The sequence below is a fragment of the Scaptodrosophila lebanonensis genome, unplaced genomic scaffold (genome assembly GCF_003285725.1).
Source record: "Scaptodrosophila lebanonensis strain 11010-0011.00,11010-0021.00 unplaced genomic scaffold, SlebRS2 tig00001412-arrow-pilon, whole genome shotgun sequence".
Lineage (NCBI taxonomy): Eukaryota > Metazoa > Arthropoda > Insecta > Diptera > Drosophilidae > Scaptodrosophila > Scaptodrosophila lebanonensis.
Window position 1 is genome coordinate 12,635,195 of NW_022060739.1, and position 15,222 is coordinate 12,650,416.

The window sequence follows — 15,222 nt, forward strand, 5'->3', positions numbered from 1 at the left end:
GAAACCATTCAAACCGAAGGAAATCGTAATGAGAAACCATTGAAACCACTGCTCAGCCTGTTTAGCTAAGAAGTATGTACTTTTATAATTTATTGAAGCAATGTTTTGTTTAACTGAAGCTAGAAAATAATTTCCGTTCTTTGGATTTTTTTGTCGCCAATTGCTGGCATTGCTGTCAATTATTTCAAATGTCGGTCGATTTATTTGTTACCGAGCGACGCAAAGCAAAGAAATCAAATCCCCTTGTCCAAATCGCAGAATTTTAAATAAGCCAACCGTATTTGAATTACAAGCTCCGGCTCCCCTTCGCATCCCCATACCCCCATAAAGTTTTACGCACCACATGCCGGGCATGTTGGCGTGATTTTTCATTCCAAGCACAATTGGTTTTCAATTCATAGGCCTGTAATCTGCTCCGTGGGATATTTTGGGGATTTATGTTGTTTTTGTCCGCATTTTTTATTCGCTTTCTCTCCAAGGCAAACACAAGTGGGGGTGGCGGTGGACTCGAGCTTTGCTCCCCGCATATTATTATCGCGCGTCGCAGCGTGACTTCGAGTCGAACCTTTAATCAAATGTACATAATTGCCAAAATAAATCAATCAATTTGGAGCGGATGGACGCTAATGAGAAGTGGCAGTCGTCGCCAGATCGTAGATCTGTCCATAAATTACTGCGAGACTTGGCACAGAGATGGGCTCATCACTAATTTTTTAGTTTAAAATTCCAATTCGATGAGCCCCTGGATACCTTTACGTGTTAGCTTACATGACGGGTAGTAGGGGCAGACTTGTCAGCATTAATGCATGTGGATCTGCCGAGTATTAAATGCAAATAAATATTTCTATCTATACAAATCTAAGGCAACTGCATGTTTTGATAGCTATCTCCTGCTCAGAACACGTGCTGGATGCCCTAAAGCTGCGACAAATGCCACTTCCTGCACATTTCTGGACTCGAGTACTCCCTCCTTGACTCCCATAGCAAAGCTGTGATGACAAATGCATTGTCCGACTTGGGACTCAGCCATAAAATAAATGCATTTAACGGGGTGACCTGCGCATTATCACAACTGATTTATCCGCACGTGCGGGACTTTGGCAAAAGGATTATCACCCCAAACTAAAAGGCAAGTGTGACAAGAAAACGCATAATAAAAATGGATAACCTGTACTTCTCGATTTCATTCATAGTCTGCACGCAAAGGGTAAACTTATTTACTAAATTCCTGCATTTTCACAACACTTAGTACTTTTATCGAAAACCGTTGCAAAGAACTTTTGAGAGATTGTGTTATATGTATATGTAAAGATATAGATCTTTATGTTTTCAGAAGTCCATCATTAAAGCAAAAACGACATATAATTACTTTACAAGTATTATTGTTTTTTTAAATTTTAATTCAAATATGAAAATTTATGCAAGAAAGTATGCTTCAAAAACGAAAAGGGAATGTTTTGCATTCATGAAACGTCCAAGTAAATAGAAAATATATTCCTATATTTTACCTTCTAGAACTATGCCGTTGATGAAAAAACCGCCCTCTAATCTTGTAGAGTCATTCGTTGCTGGATCACCAACCGCAGCTGTGGGCGCATTAACTAATAAATCGCGCATTTAGTTTAGTTACTATATTGTTGACTTCTGAAAGTGTCACTATATGTGGCAACAACAATTCCAGAAAAGGCCGTGGTGTATTGTTTTAAACAATCCTAAATAATCCTGTTTTTAAAGTACATTATATTCAGGCTTCGTATTGGGCTTTCTTGAAGGTGCACTGCTTGAGAAGCTAGCAAATGAACTGCTTCAACTGCTTAGCACTGCAGATGGCTGCTGGCATCAAATTGTTAGTTAACATTGGAATATTGTTGCGAAAATTACCCAATCAGCGATCTCTCAAATATCTTAAAATATTTGTAACGAAAAGACACAGTCTTAATATAGACAGAAACAAAAATGGAGCGCACCCTCTTCTAATTTAACCTTCCCTCTGCATGTAAATTGGCATTGTTAATACCAATATGCCTCTCCAAAGTTACTAACCTAGTATGATGACTGATGTGTGTCTGTCGATCTGAACTGTATAGTATATGATATGCCAACCAAGGTCTACATGGTGTGCGTTTTTCAGGAACAATGTGTGGTGTCAAATTTGCAATCCATAAGCGGGTGCCAGAGGAGAGGTAGCCGTATTGCTTATTTTTTTAGATGAGGTCGCAACAAAGGGGTGGTTGCGGCTACGCCTGAGGCACGGATGTGCCGGGACTAGCACAGCAAGGCAATCCACAATTGAATTTAAAAAACAGCCAAACACATTTTTCAAAATGACATACACAATCGAAACGAAAAGTGAAATGGAAGTGAAAACAAACAATTAATGAAAGGAAAATAGAGTAACTTGAGAACTTGGCCATAGTTCAAACGAAAAATGGCATACGATGACGATGACGATGATGACGATGGGATGAGCTAGGAGTGGGCATATCTGAGGGGTGTGAAAATAAAATAAGTATAAACAAATAAAGGCAAACAATCCGAGCACGGTATGTGCAAAGAGAAGGGGTAGTGTTGGTGGTGGGGTGCTGGCGAGGGTTGCGTTCGTTTTTGCATTTGATTTCTAAAGCTGTGGAAAAGGCTAATAAATGAAACAAAAAAACCTTCATTGGTTGTAAAGTGGTGTTTCTCATCAGCCAAAACTATACATCTACTGCTGCTCTATTAAGAAATTTGACAGCTAGTTTATTTGGTTTGTATAAAAAAAATTATATCTTCTCCTCACAAGCTCTACAACATTTTGTTCAAAAGCTAATTACATTCAATTTTTCTTAACGCCTCAAGTATTATATGTATGTATGTTATCTGAGTTCAGCAAAAAGAAGTTAAACAGTTTGATGAATGAATTGGACTTTCGCAGTACTATATGCCTTTCATACTTATTATCGGGCAGTGGAATGCTGCCGGCAGTGTCCGAACTGACTGCGCAAATTGCAAATTATAATGAAAATCAGTTGTCCGCAACTTTTTGCCAGACAGAAGACAGACAACTGCAATATTGCGAGCGAGCGAGCGTCTATCAGAGACTGTCACAGGACAGAAGACTGACACTATATGCTCTCTCATCTTGTCCTCTGTCTTGTTTTCATGCCATTTCCACTTGATTTCCCAGCCTTTTTATTTTTTGATAATGAAGTGCTCGTGCCAATTCAAATCTGGTGCGACCGCAGACATCATCTGGTGGCGCAAGTGCAGGGCCACTGTTTCGGAATAAATCGCACGATTTAATAAATAACTACCTCCGCTACTTACGCCACTGCGTTGCGACTTCCTCCCTCCAATCCAAGTGGCAGCTGTCAGTATGACACACAGGAAAGCGTAAAATAATCGCGCATTGCAGGGAGCCCATCAGGCGCGTCAAGTAAAACACACCCCAGAGGAATAAGTCAGTTTTGGGATTTCCTATATTAAGTCATCATTTATTTTGTTTCTCTTCGAGTTGCGCACAACTCTAAGCGCGACAAGCAAGTACACTTCGTGTTCGCACTCCCCCGGGATCTTCGACCATTTTAAATTGAAGCTGCTGTGCCGGACAAAGTGTCCATAATCGTCCTGCGCGTTATATTATTCCTCTAACATTTGCCATTACAATAAAAAACTAATAATACTCGTAATAATCACCAAGGGCGGCCGCACATGCAGTGGCGAAGGCCTACCAGCAGAGGGTGATGCCGATTACCATATTTTGAGCTTTGATTGACTTGATTGAGTTTAGTGTATTAAGAAAATAAAACAGGAATATCTTCCTCATCGTCATAGTCATCAATGTCTTAAACAGTAATTATCACAATAAAATAGAGCCAGCTCGAGCCGCAGGCTGGAGAATAAAGTATTCCTAAAAATAGGCTACAATATACTCTTGGCGTTCCATAAATCGCTTATGAATAAAAACGTACGTGGAATACAAATCGATCTCTGTGGTTAATACTTGGTTTGAGTGCAGTTGATGAGGAAGGAATAAGTCGACATGTGAGTTATCTATCTTTAATACCTTCGGCGCATTGTAATTTTTATTGTTAGCCTTCTCAAAGTTGCCTTCTTATGTCACGGCAGCAAAAAACTACCTTAAATTGGTTGCAGGTGTGCCTTTTTATCCGTTTCCCCAGTGGCAGGCTCTAATGCGTGGAAATCCTTCAACTTTCGCAGAATTTGCGCACAATGGCGCGGCGCGGCGCGGCTCGTCGCGTCAAGAGCTCTTTACTACGGCTCTCAAATAAAACAGGCGAAAACAAAAAATAACAAAAGTATTTGAATTGACAAGTGCCATCAAAATAGAAGCGAAATTAAATTTATCATGCCAAGTGAAGGCAGGGTGTCGAGGGCTGTGCAAATGGCCGCAGACTAGAGCAGGAGCAGTTAGTCAGCCAGCCAGACAGCCACCGATCTACTCGAGCGTGAGACAGCTTCGCAAGAAGGTAGACGAAGTTTTCAATTTTGAATAATATTTTTTCTCAGTACCGTTTCAATGGAGCGTAGTAATGGAGTGATGGCTGGTGCCATCAGGCCCATTAATGCAATGATGGCGAAAAAAAGCAAGCACAAAGAAAATGTTAAAAACTTCCTCTTGATGAATGCGTCCCTCGTGGCAGGTTGTGTCGCAAGTATGTATTGCGTTTCACCATACACGAGTATATAGTTCTTAAATGATTTTAATGACACGTGCCAAAAGGCGACACCCAGCACACTCCTTGCACTCCTTTAATCAAAATCTATTATGCCTAATCCGCTTAGAGCGCGACAAAACTCTTTCCACACATACGACATTCTATGGCATACTAATAAGCCGAAAATATGACACCACTGGCACAGAAAAAAATGCCTAGTCAGGCATCGACTTAATGGACTAATAGCCGAAAGAGTCATGCAGCTGGTGGGGTATTCCAGAAGCCAATTCCCGGCTGCCGGCCACTCAAATCGATTTGAAATATGCGCGCGTTTTCGAGTTTTTCAATGTAAACATCGTGCGAGGAATGGACAATTTGTTCAACAAAACAAAAACAAAAACAGAATGAAACGACAGCAATCACACTAAATTGAATATCAGCGGAAACTGCTAAAAATGATAGCGAGAACAGCACTAGGAACAATCACTGTCGCAAAATATGTTGCACATTCGACTATGTACTCGTATGTTGTCTGCCCATTTTATATTGCCGGTCACGTCAGCGTGAATGTGCCAAAAAAAAGTGAATAATACGGGCCTAGTAAGGGAGCCATCAGCGCGGCAATTGTTACGTGTCAATAACTGCAATAAAAAGTCAACGAAGCTGCGTCAGACAACAACAACAACAACAGCAACAACAGCAGCAACTCAAATCAACGTGCATTTCAATTGCAATACAGCCAACTGCCAAATGGTCGGTCGCATCTGCTCATCAATCGCTGCATCGCCAGAATCACCGGAAACGACTGCAGTTGTTATTAAAACAAACGGTTTTAATGGCTGGCCATTTTTATTTTTGCTATGAATTAATTTAAATTTGCTAGGGAATTGCAAGAGACAGTCTCTCACCTAGCCATTTCAAATCAAATCCAATGCGCGTCTACTTACGCCCTATTTTCAGGCAATATACAAATTCTGGCAGACTGCAAGCAGTGTAGCGCCACGGAAATGAAAAGAAACGACAAGCAGTGCGGAGACAGCAGCCATGTTAGCCAAGCTGTTATCTGCGTCCCGCATTACTAGAGTTAACGAGTTAGAAAAGCTTGCATTAGTTTAGACCTGATTTAGAGGAGCGGTTTATTCAATTACCGATTTATTCCTTTCTTTTGTTTATCGCAGTATGTGTATAGAAACAAATGAGGTTGGGCAAAGGTATTTAGCAGCAGTTTTCAATGACATGAACACTTTTGCTGCATACATTTAGGTTTGTTATATAAATATTTCGCAATAAATAAAAGTTTTATAACTTTTGGGTTGTGTCTTACGCATTAATCATTAAATTAATTACAGAATAAAAAAAAATTATGCATGCACTGGTTAATATAATAATACATAAATGAAAACAGTGTTACAAGTACGCGAGAAAATAACATTTTTTTAAATATTGAAAAAATGTGGTATTGTTGTACTAACAAAGTTTGTTTTGTTTTATAAAAAGAATGCTTAATACCATGCCAATGCTATTGTCGAAAATGTATTCGTTTTCAAAACATATCACTACTCTCTCATCTGAAATCCTTGTGCAAACAAAGAAGCTTTTCCAATAGTAGTATTTGAGTATTTGAAGTTAAAAACTCATTTAATAACTATCTCTCGAATGCATCTGCAAGCGATGCATTTCAAGTTCGATGATTCTATCGACTACCTCTCAGCTCATTCGCGATGCACATTAGTTTTAACCCTCGGCCTATCTGTATCGCATTCAGGCTGGGGTGACTTTCCGGCTGGGCCCATGTTCGGGCAACTATTAACATGCTTGTAGCGTTTTGTCAAAATCTTCCATATGACATGTGCGCAAACAACAGACCGACAGACAGACAGAGCGACAAAAGCAACACAGCAATAGACAATAGTAGCGAGTGGCTATCATAATGGTATGACAAGGGTAGATTCTGTTTAAAGGGGTACAACAATCGACCCTGGCATCAGCGATTAGTGATGCGCGATTAATAAAAAAGTTGTTTACTTTTAATTTGACACAAAACTAAAAACGGACCAAGAGATTTCCATCGGCTTTCCTGTTTGAAGCATTACCAAACGGAAGTGGCACCGGCGATGAGCGCAAGATGTGCAATGTAACGATTGGCGGTACGCGCAAAGGTCGTCAAACTGTCAGATAGAAAAAGCATTAGTTGTTTTGTGTTCCTTTGCCTTTCTTATATCACGTGTAGTTTGATTTGGCAGAATTCATATTTGCGGTTAAATACAAGAAGTACATTATACCTAGCATCGACTATTATTGAATCCTTTAGCTGTCTAGTTGCCAAAAGTTACTACATATTCAGAACTCCGTCCCTTCTTTCTATGGCCAACTACTTCTAGTTCTTCTTATTTGTCTTCAGGTTCTTTTTTTTTTTTTTTTATACATATATACAATTTATTAAACTAGTTTTCTACTACCAATATGGCAGCTTAAGCTAGTTGAAAGTTAGGGAATACAAAAGTTGTCTATAGTAAGCATCTATAGGACGCACTTATATCTATGTACATATATACAATATTTACAATGTTTTACATTAGAAATGAAATTATATTTTATGATATATATTATATATTTTATACAAGGGATCTTGTGGGGAGATCCTTTGGGTGGCACTTCTTCAATCTTCTCTTCTTAGGTTTGGACAGAAGCCGCCTCGCTAGTGCGTTGGGGTGACTGCCGAGTCGCTTCTCGTAATTGCTTGCGTGCATTTGAATGACATCGCCAACCTTGGGGACACATAAGTCTCTTTCAATGTCCCTAGTGCGCATATACCAGGGAGCGTTGCATATTTTTCTGAGTATTTTAGCTTGCGCAACTCTTATTTTATTTAGGTTCGATGCAGCGGCAATGCCATAAATTGGTAGCGCATACTTCCATATTGGACTTAATATGGACTTGTATACTGTCACCTTACTGTGCAGAGACAGCTTGTTGCAGGGTGCAAGCAGCCATGCCATCTTTCCGGCTTTTGCCATGACCGATCGCTTGACCAGGTTCTAACTTTTCTGAATTTTTAAAATATTAACATCTTAACCCTAAAAGTATGCTATCTTTAATTAACATTATTTTCCATTTCAAATTTCATAAAACCTTTCAAGCAATTAAATAAGACTAAACTCCTAGTTTAAGCTGTATTTGTATATTTCTATAAGTTTAATTTAAGTTGTTGTAAATAATAACAGTAAAATTAAAGTTTTATCAAAAAAAAAAAATTCAAGCAATATTAACACTGTGTGTTATTTAACTACAAGTTTAAGTTATAAATGTAACAGTATATTTAAAAATATTATATTTAGGTGTAAGGTGCTTATGAATTACCGTCGTTATCGCCAGATTCGGAAAATACTCCCAAATTAATAAAGGATGGCCACAATGCCTTTATTTATTCAAACTTGCAGTTCCTGGATCTAAAACATTATCGTTAAGCTGGGGAGAAAAGCCCACCTGAGTAGGCACCTATAGGCATATGCATTTGTGGGCCTTTGGTGAAGGAAATTGCTTTCGCCCGAGTGACCTCATTAAATGCAAACAAATTCGACCACAACGTTTGAAATCAAATGTAAAAGTCAAAAATTCATCAAAGCTGAATGATTGAGGCGCTGTGGTCAGCGATAAGGAAAAATAGCACGAAGCCAGGATTCGGGGGCGCTTGTTTAGTTGGCTCGGTTCCCTTTGCATGGGCGGCTAACCACAACAACGATAACAACAGACAGTGGAACATGAATGGAAATTTGCTTTGTGGAAAAGTTAAACACCGGAAACAATTAATTCCACTCCATTTAACATATAGTATGCTCGGTGCGGCGGAGGTATCCAAATCGGGACCAGAAATAGTTAGTGGGGGGCAGATTGATCGCAGCTTTTGAGTGTGGCCCTCAAAAACTTACGCCGCAACCTGCCTTAAACTTTTATGAAGCCCACAACACCTTGAAGTATGTTCGTATATAGTAGGGTTGGCGGGTAAATAATTTTGAAAATTAGTTGAAAAGTTAATTGTTGGCAGACAGGTAATTTCTAGCACACTTTAAGGGCAAATGCCATCAAGTAATATGCAAACAAGGGTGGCTCCTGTCCGTCCCGTCCGTACGTCCCCCGTGCACCCGCCGGACACCTCACCATCGACTTTGAAGTCAATCAAGTATTTGACAAGGCACGTAAACCATAAAGTCACGAAACACTGTCCTTGGAAGTTGCGTGTCGACCGCTCCGCTGCGGTCTGTTTTGACAGAAAAGATTATGGTGGTGTCCATAATATTAACCAAAACATGAGCGTCAAACGCGTGGCTACGTTTAGGCGTAACAAATTACAAATAAAATCGACTGCCGCGCCTCCTTGTCCTCCATGTCCTCTCGACCTGTCGTCCTCTCTTCCGGTTTGCAGCGCGTCTGGCTATATATTTTTTATTAGTCAAGTTTTTCGCCTAATTACGTAAATAGTAGTGGGAAATGGAACGTTTGTTACACATTGGTTTCAGATAATAGTCCTTCACCCTAACTAGTGTGAAAAACGTAACTAAGGAGTGGATTTAAATAGAGTATGCGGGTACTTTAAATCAGAATCCGAAGAGCGTAGCTAGAAAATACACAAATGCATATATTCTGGTTATTACTTTTCTTTATATAGCATGTTATATACAGCTGCTATGTTATTCATTTGTTGGTTAGCTTTTCTTTATGAATATTTTATAACTATACTTCTTACAATCACATTACAAACTAACATGACCTTCATTTTTAACAAATGACAGCAAGCTTCCAACATTACACTGGGAGCCAATCACACATGATTAAAACAAGATAAATCCAGAATACTCCTTTTAACGAGACACCGCAACACGTATAATAAGGATTAGTCCGGCAGACAGACAATTTTAAATGTTGGAAACAAATTGGTTAAATCTACTAGTTTTTTTAAGAATTATGATTAAGGTTCTGTCACCAGAAGCTCATTAATTAGTAAACAAATAAATAAAAGCACATTCAATTAACAAATTAGGATTTTTGCTTGAAATTTTTAAAAAGGCTTTTCACAGATCAAAGCCTCAAGGCTTGGCTAATATTTGATATTTCCTATATTGTCTCATCTTAGGTTCTTATACAAATATAACTTTCTTAGCATTGCATAAATGGAAGTAATACAGGCAGGCAGCAGATAGCAGATAAATGGATACCTTTGAGCGGCAGTATCCCTTTTTTCTCATTGCCACGGTTCAAGTTCATTCATTTAGAAAATTTGCTCATTTTCGGCGTTACCGTGGGGTGGACAGCAAATTATTGCCTACTGAGCGAAGGGAGGGTCCGGAGAGTGCGTGTGCGCAGTTTTTATATAAATTGAGGCTAATAACATTTTTCAGTAGGAAGAAACAGAAAGAAGAAGGAAATTAGCACGCTGCGGCTGAGTGTTTGCGGCCAAAGGATGCTCTGTACCTTATTTCTTATAGATGTGTACAAAATAATACATACTATAATTAAGCCTTTCTCTCAACATTTCTAGTTTCGTAACGACATTTTCAACCAATATTAAGTTGCTTGGGTATTCGAGGAACTCTCCAAAAAGAGGGGAAGCTTGGGAACTTAGTTCTCGCATAATTCTGATATTTCTAGTACTATGCCGGCGTTTCCTTGCATTCATTATTTATAAAGCACTTTCACAAAGTAAATGAACTTTTGGGTAGAGGGTACGAAAGTGAGCAGAAACTGCTGACGATGTCCTTCTTCCACGCGCAGCCCTGCTTTGTTCCCCGGCTGCTAAAATCGGCTCATTAAGTTTAATTTGGAGGTGGGGTGGTCGTCCAACGGGCTGCCCACTGGCCACTACTCGCTCTGAAAGAATGCACACCAAATACCTCGCAGCTGTCGGGGGAAGGAAATCTGGCCGCCAGGATACTTTGTTCGAATTTTTTCTCTCGTTGTTCTCCTTTGTTTTTATCTGTGCTGTCATTATCCCGGCAGTAGCGTAAAAACCAACGCCAACGCCAGTGCCAGTGCCACTGCCAGTCAGATGGACGTCGGAAAATATTCCCCAAATGCCCAGAGGTAATTATAAATGTCTTTCCATGGTCGGCTTAGGTCTGACATCCGTCGACTGCTCGCGAAACTCTCTGTTTTGTCTATCATAATGAATGGCAGGCGGACACTTGGACATTATTGTTCAATTATTCTGTTACTTATTGCGTTCCTTGTGCTTAGCGAATCAAGAACATAGAACAGACCAGTCCAGACTTACACCCTCCTACATCCCCCTCCCAACATCGTTTTGTTAATTTTGTTTTTGTTGTTGTCTTTTGCGTTTTACTTCAGAATTTTGTCGATTAAATATTCGCCAGACAAGCATTTGCGGGCAAAAGTTATCCCAACCCACAAGCCCGTATCTGCGCGCCTTGGAACGTCATTTCATGAGGCATTCGAATGTTAAATTCAATTACATCATCACTGCCTCTGCGCTTGGCACGGCGGGTGGGCATTGCCCGCGGGCCTCAGGTGTATTTTGCCATTCAATTATAAATTTGAACGATTGAGCATTTTTTGCTTTTATTGTTTTTGACACTCCGCGTGCATGTTGAAAGGGGGCGGCCCTCAAAACTTATTGCATTCGCTCGCACCACCGATGTGGGCGTAACACTCGTATGTCTAGCTCTACTCTACAAGAGCGCACTGACAATCGACAATCTGAAGCAGCCCCCGGCATCCTTCCGACTGTAAGTGACAGTTTATGCTCAAAAAGTCAGTTAAGTTTATAGAGTCTCTAGCAAAGCAGCGTGATAATTCAATTCTGCGAATTATATTCACTTTAACGCAAATCATTTAGTGCCTTTCATACTGGAGATATACACCTCCTGTGGCTTTGGATAAATGTTCCTAACCGTAAGTAAGAATGCAAATCCCAAGACAAAGTCGCACTGAAGGAGACTATAACTAAACAGGGAAGTGAAAATCCAAAACACATGTATGTGTTGTTCCATGGTTTCAATTTTCGAAAAGCTCTGCCTGCAACCGGAGATTCTTCTGCGGCCCCATTGAGGGTGATTGATTCGATTGTTTATTCCTTCAAAACGATATTTCCAAAAACTGCTTCCCATTTCTCACAAAACGCAGATGAGATGCCGCGACGACAGCCACGCAACGACGCAACGAGTTGTCGAAGACGCTGTTGTACAACAAAGGAAAGCCAAGTCTAAAAGTGCGAGCCGCTGCCGAATAAATTAAATGACAAACTATGCTCGGCATCGCTGGCACAGACATGCAGTCTGGCAGTGCGATTGTCATGTCTCGCGGGCCAGACCCAATGGCCAATCGGTGGCAATACAAAGATCAGGCTGCCACCGAATCGTCGCCACTGGGGAGCAGCGATTGTAGCATAGGACTGGCATGCTTCGCATTTGCTTTCGACACTACTGAGTGGCTGAAGTGGGTGATAAAACATCGGTAAACATTCGAAAAGTGTGTCCGCTACACGAAATGCTGATTAACCGCCTGGTTGCTTAACTGCTTAAATATTAAATTTCAATCAGTAGCTATACATATACCAATATGCTATTTAAATAAACTTGAATGAGAAAAGTTTTCTATTTTAATCAACATTAATCCGTTATGCAGTGCATCAGTTCCTGACACTACTCTATGAAAGCTAAAAAGTCAGTATTTCTATTCGTCCAATAGGCAGTACTTGTATTTTGGATTCCAAAAAATACGATTCAATTTTATTTGAAATAATTTTGAATTACTTCTTGGGGTGGTTATGTCAAAATCCATACCTCTTGGTATGTTTATCGTAATTTGCACATCATAGAGCAGCAAATGCATCCAAGTAATGGTATATATGCAAACATGAAATACGATTATGTTAAAAACATGGAGAACAGCCTGCATGACATACCATGGAAGCTGTCTAGGCGGCAGCTTCAACAGCTCCAGCTGATCTTAATACCGATTTCGATATTGACGAGGCAGTCGCGCTGTTTGCTTGCACAGCAGCCTCAGAGCATGGACATACAAACATGCATAAATCCCGATTCCATGGCACAGGCTCAGGCCGGCTGAGGCCGCGGCCCAGATCGAGGGAGCATGTCAAGAGCCATAAACTGGGACTGAGGGACGGACGAGACCGGCTGTGTCGCAGCCATTGTCACTGAATGTTGAAGCGTTCGCGGTGCTGCGATACTTTATTCATTTATTCCAATAATAATAATGCAATGCAAACATTGATTTTCATCGATTGTCAGGGCGATGGGGTAACGACCGCGCCAGCGCATGACACGGAACCAGAACCAGATTCGTAGCTCGTGGATCGCATATTGATTGTGAAGTGGTGTGGAGTGGAGCAGAGAGGAGCATAGTCGGATGCCCTTTTAGGGTATTTTTGATAGGTGACAGAATTTGTGGCGAGATTTGTGAAAAAAAAAATGTGGCCATTGTTGTTGTCGCCGATCTTTTATGTGCCATCATTTCCTCACCATATGTAAGGAGGAGTGCGTATTTACATTTCATTATAATTTATGCCCGCCTTGGAAGGGTTACGTTCGCTGAGTAGCAGAAACAAATTGTGGCAATGCTTGTTTTATATAGACTCGTATTTTTTCCTATCAGATTTCCTGTGATGTAATTGCTTTTTGCGACGTTTGCGCTGCCCACGTCGTTCAATTGAAATGAATTCAATATTGCATTTTCACGCTAAAATGCTTCCAAAAACAGATTTTTCATTTACACTTTCTGAATGGCAAAATCCGGATTACGTATCCCACGGGCAAAGCATTGATTCTGCGCAATAAAAGTGTAAAAGGCCATAGAAAAAATGCCATAGCACAACCATGCAAAGTCTGAGGGCCTCTCCTCCATACCCCACTCCCCATACTCCCTTCTCCGTTCTCCACTCTCCATTGGTCATAGGCCATCATCCGATACACCGTGTGGGGGCCGCCTATGGATGGGTAGGCTGCCATCGCTTTAACACATTTTTGAAAAGCTGTCATTTTGTATGCCCTTTGTGCGGCAAAATAAAAATTAAAATGTGTAAGGAAATTAAATGCCAGATGAACTCCATTTGTTTGCCAAGCTGGGAATTTAATTAAATTTAATAATAATATGGTCGAGTTTCTATCATGTTTTTATTTCATTACTTATCGGCAAACTTATTACCATTATTTTGTATTTTGTGGTTTTTATTGACGCTCTCTATATTTTAAGCTGTAATTATGCCGAATGTATGTATATTTTTATTCAATGTCGACCGCCCATGTTTTATACATTAATAAATAAATAGACATAAATAAATAGAGAGAAAATGCACCTTAATTTATACTGAGTAAAACCTCAACTTAAATATGTAACATATAAGAATAAAAACCCATTTTGCATAATCCAATTTTCTATTCATTTAAAATCTTCCTAACTCTTCTATCACAGCTTCTTAAAAATGAGTGGAGTTAGATGACACTCACGAACTTCATAGCTGCTTCTTAAAAATTCTGTAATTTAACTCTCGCAAAAATATATTTGACATTCTTCCTGATCACTAACAATTCCTAAAATTCTTTTATGGCCATCAGAGACACATTCTGGCGATCGGCTTACAGCCAAGACTTTCTATCCATCAGCACACCTGGCCAGGGAGAAACTTAAATGCCGGTAGCTGTGGGCACCGCGTGTTTTTTATTAAAAAAAAAGGAACAAGCGCGAAAACTGCAAACACCCGCGATAAGAATCCCCACAAAAAGCCTCCAGCTAAGCGACTTGGCGAGGGGGTGAGCGGAAATAAAAATACGAATGCGCTTCGAAAGGACATCATAACGCCAACTGTAGGTTAGTGATGATCGCGTGACGACAATATAGCTGACGACAGCAAATACAGTGTCAGTGTTTATTTAATTAGTTAAGTATATAATAATGTTTTATAAGCCAACAAGAAAGCAAGGTGATGACCATCTCCATTGGTTCTCTAAACTATTGATTTTTTTGGGCATTAATCGAGTCAACATTTGGAATTGTTCACGATCCGCTCACGACTACTGCACTCTACCATCGCTATTGGATCTCTAAGCCAGAGGCGTAAATTAATTAGGCACGTGTTTGCGCATTTCTCATATGCCTAAGTTGCTCGCTGTTATCCTTTCGACTTAATTGGGGTCTGCGAAGGACTGCGCTCAGTGACAACTCGATAAGCGCACATCAACGCACATTGTGCCGTTGCCGTCGACTGCCTCGCTGAACCCTTCTTGAAGCGCGAGTTTCGTCCTGCAGACATCATGCACCTGTTTAAGCGGCTGCTCGTGGGCGAGGTCGAGATATGCGCAGTCGCGTCCACCATCCTTGCAACTGTGGAATGCATCGTATATCATTTTCGGGGGTTGAGCTCCTGCCAATGTTTTCCTTTTCACTTCCTGCTGCTTGTCTGGCAGTGTGTGCCTCTTTGTATTTTGATCGTATTTTACATTAATACCAGCAGTTTTATGGTTCGTTTGTCGTTTTAACACCTTCGTAGGTGCAACATTAATTAGATGCGCAACGAGCCAGTGCCTCATTTTTG